Here is a 4043-nt window from a genome sequence, read left to right on the forward strand (position 1 = left end):
TGTGAATATTGCTTTAAGTATTTTACTCAAAAGGGTAATCTTAAAAAACATGTCAGAATTCACACCAAAGAGAAACCATAACTGTCAGTGTATGGACTGCCATAAATGTTTTGCTCACCATTTGATATGAACAACATTATAATAACATTCTAAAAATGGTGTAAAATTGTTAATTGTAAAATAACGTTATGTTATTGTTAGAATATTTGCCGCTATTTAAAAAAAGATTTTTTAATGATATTAAAATGCTTACGTAACATTTAAACGTTTTGTGCAAAACATTTTGTGTTTGCTGGGTTGTCATTGTTAATACTCTCAGTACAGGGGCGTAGCCAGCTTTCTTGATCGGGGGGGGGGGCAAAATAAAATTTCGGGGGCACAGACGAAAAAATTGCAGTTGCATCATACGATACATAGAGACTGTATGTATTTCACACTATTTTGGCCCTGAATTTTGCTAGAAAAGGGGCTCCTTGCCCTTTTTCTTTTCCTTTGCCCTCCTGATTTTCTCTTTCATTTTTTGTCAGAGGGGCTCTTTTTCTTTCATTTTTTCACCTGCCCCACCGCTGGCTACGCTACTGTCTCAGAAATATTTTGCAATATCTGGTAATCGTTAAAGTCACCTTAGGGCCCACACCACAACCAGTGGGGGTGCCACAGGTGGGGGAGTCAGGGTTTTTACTACGCTACTGTCTCAGAAATATTTTGCAATATCTGGTAATCGTTAAAGTCACCTTAGGGCCCACACCACAACCAGTGGGGGTGCCAGAATTCTTACCCCCAGTAAAAACCCAAAATTACAAACAATTTACTTTTTGCAGTAATTGTGTGCAAAATTTGTTGATTTTACTCCCCAGAAATTCACTTTGCCCCCCATGCCCCCCCCAAAAAAACAATTTACCTGTGCTGCCACTGACCACAGCACCACACCACAACAGAAAACCATGCCTTGCTATATACCTTGATAAATGATGGATGGTCATTTCTGCAAAGTCAATATGCATACTGTAAAAGTAGAAATTTTTGCGAGGTTTTTATTTTCGCGAATTTCGCGAGTGGACATAAAATCACGAAAATAAAAACTCACGAAAATAAAAACTCACGAAAATAACCTTTTGCATTAGGTTTCTATTGTATCAATATCAAAACCGCGAAATTTAATTCTCGCGCAATTAACAAAATCTTCAAAATCTTGACTTTTACAGTATTGCAACTGTTATCTCAATCCTGAGTCAAAGCAACCATGTTAATTTTTCAATCTTATGTTATGCATTGGTTTATAGACACTGGAATAAAGGCATTATTGGAATGCGAGATTCTCTGCTGTGAATCCACACCAAAGAGAAACCCTATCAGTGTGAGTATTGTTAGAAATGATATTGGTGTTTTAAAAAAGATGCATTACAAATGCAATAAAGAGAAATCTTTTTTTATTGTGAAAATTGTGAAAAATGTTGTGAATGAAGTTACTTAGTCCCATCCAGTATTGTTGTACATGTATATGACTTGTTGAAATGATTTTTAAAGAAATTGGGTTATATCGACTACTCAGTGCAAGAAGTGGGTAAGTGAATATTTACATGTTACTCATTTTGGCAACAAACGGACGGTTAATTCTGTCCTCCATGGTAAATGCAAGTGATTTTCGGTATATGCATGGTCACTTAAAAGGGCATTTCGTGATCCACAGCCTCATCCCCCACTTCTCTCAAAAAAGTTGAGATTTTTATATCACTGGAATACTCTGGCTACATAATGTTTATGTACAAAATATTTCTTGCAGATTAATTTGTTTAGCAAAGATATCATGAAATTTGAATTTCGTTCTGGTGCACCAGAACGAAATTACAACGTATTGTCTATGGAGCAGTGTAATACACATAATCATGCATAACTCGCAAACGCAAAATCGGAATCAACTGAAATTTTGGGAATATGCTTTTTCGTGGATATGTACTGAAAAATGTCATAAAAAGAGGATGCTAGGATCAATAAATACTCCTTTAAAAGGCACAACATCTTATTTGGTCCTATAGCGCTATCGCTGCCCGAATAGGTACCGATGGTACCCTGAACATCTGTATAGTGCATTGGGTTTTTTTTATTTAAATAAAAAAAAGCAACTGTCAATTATTATGCTTGATAAAATTTACTACATCTCCAGTTAGTGATGTTAAGAGCCATCGGTACCTAACAGGACCATTCACAAACACTTGTAAAGGGGGGGCCTGATGCAAAAAAAAATTCGGGGCCCCCCTTTACAGACCTCAAAAATTTCAGGGCCCCCCTTTTTGACATGAAAATTATGGGTCAACCCCATAGAAAAGCATATAAACTCAATTTTTCCAGGAAAATTTGTGGTCATTTTTTTTTCGGGCCCCCCCTTAGGAGGGTCAAAATTTTCAGGGCCCCCTTTTGCATCAGGCCCCCTTAAAAGTGTTTGTGAATAGTCCCTTAGACCCCAAAGTCACTCAAATAACTGTCCATTTGTTGCAGAAATGAGTAACATGTAAATATGCACTTACCTACTCCTGAAGCTTGCCACAATGCTGTCAGGGGGCTGGTCCTCCCACTGCTCGATTAAAGGCCCATTCAGTGATTTGCTCATCCGGACGATCGTAAAAATCATCAAAATTCAGATTTTGGTACCTTTGTAATTGGCATAGATGTGCTAACATAGCCTGCTAGTGGTTCGGTCGAAAGCCGTGTATTTTAGACAAAAATAGAGCATTTGCATGATTCTGGACTTTTGATACTGACAGTACAAAAAGTCCGACTCGAGATCGAAAAGAAGCTCACTCTCCACGCACTAACACGCGTTGCTATGTATTGTTTCTACTACTTATTACATCAGTAGCTACTATTTTAAACAAAATACACAATTTTAACTGTTTTTCATATTTGAATTGACCGTTAGTTTGCCTCGGTGACCTTTAATTGCTTATTTTATTTTCTACTACAAAATTGTAGCTTAAAAGCGCCTGTTTTAAATCAATTTAGACTCTACTTCCCCGTGTTAGAAACACTGGACTAGGAAGTTTTTCCAGTCGATTGGTGGCGACTGTACGAAAATCTCGATTTTCTCAGAGTTGAAGTAGAAAACCTTTCTAAAACTTCTGTTTTTGACTAATTTGTCGATGTATTCAGGGGAAAAGTGGTTTAATGAAATTCTGTAGACTTATTCTTTATTTCTAAGCAACTCTGACAAATTTCCATTTTTTTAATGTTCCTGTGAAATCACTGAAAGGGCCTTTAAGCAAACTCTCTGTTGCTGGGCGCACGTTTTGTAGATCTAAAGCATTTACAGTGTCTAAAAAAAAACATGCCCATGGAGATCCGTGAAGCAGAGTCTGTTTCTACAGTCTTGTTTCAAGTGTATCTTGAAAACATCTTTATTCCCATGTTGGGGGGCAAAATCAACAAATTTTTGCATAAAATTGCAGCAAAAAGTGGAAATTTTTGTAAAATTGTTTTTTACTGGAGGAGGGGGGGGGCAAGAGTTCTGATGGGGGGGGGCATTTTCTCCCTCATGCCCCCTGTAGCGCCGCCACTGTTCCCATGTTGATTTTTGTTGCTCACTTTTCTTTTTGTGCTTTGATTAGTATATATTATGTTTTTCATTGATTTGTATATATTAGGTTTATCATTGTAAAGCATTATGTTCTCAGTAGAGCGCTTAATTAATGTTTGTATGGATATAGTAATTTTTAGTCCAAAAGTGGCCTATTTTGTCAAAAAAATCTTCCTAGAATGGAGTTTCTAGATTACAGAAACACACAAAAGCCTGATATGTGGGCCTTATAAATTGTATGTCTAAAGGGTCACAATTGTATTGATGCAGACTTTTGGAAAATTTGGGACCCCTTCCAACCCTTCCAAAGGAAATGATAGCCCCCTTATGATATTACTTGTGAGAGATATGATCATACAGTGGTTCAAAATGGTAAAGAGACTTTTGAGACACGTACCCTGTATTTAGATTCTTGGACTAATGTCCTTTCCAAACATGTATACTTTTCTATATCTTGCAGTGATTTATCTGT

Source organism: Amphiura filiformis, chromosome 7, assembly GCF_039555335.1.
Source record: "Amphiura filiformis chromosome 7, Afil_fr2py, whole genome shotgun sequence".
NCBI lineage: Eukaryota > Metazoa > Echinodermata > Ophiuroidea > Amphilepidida > Amphiuridae > Amphiura > Amphiura filiformis.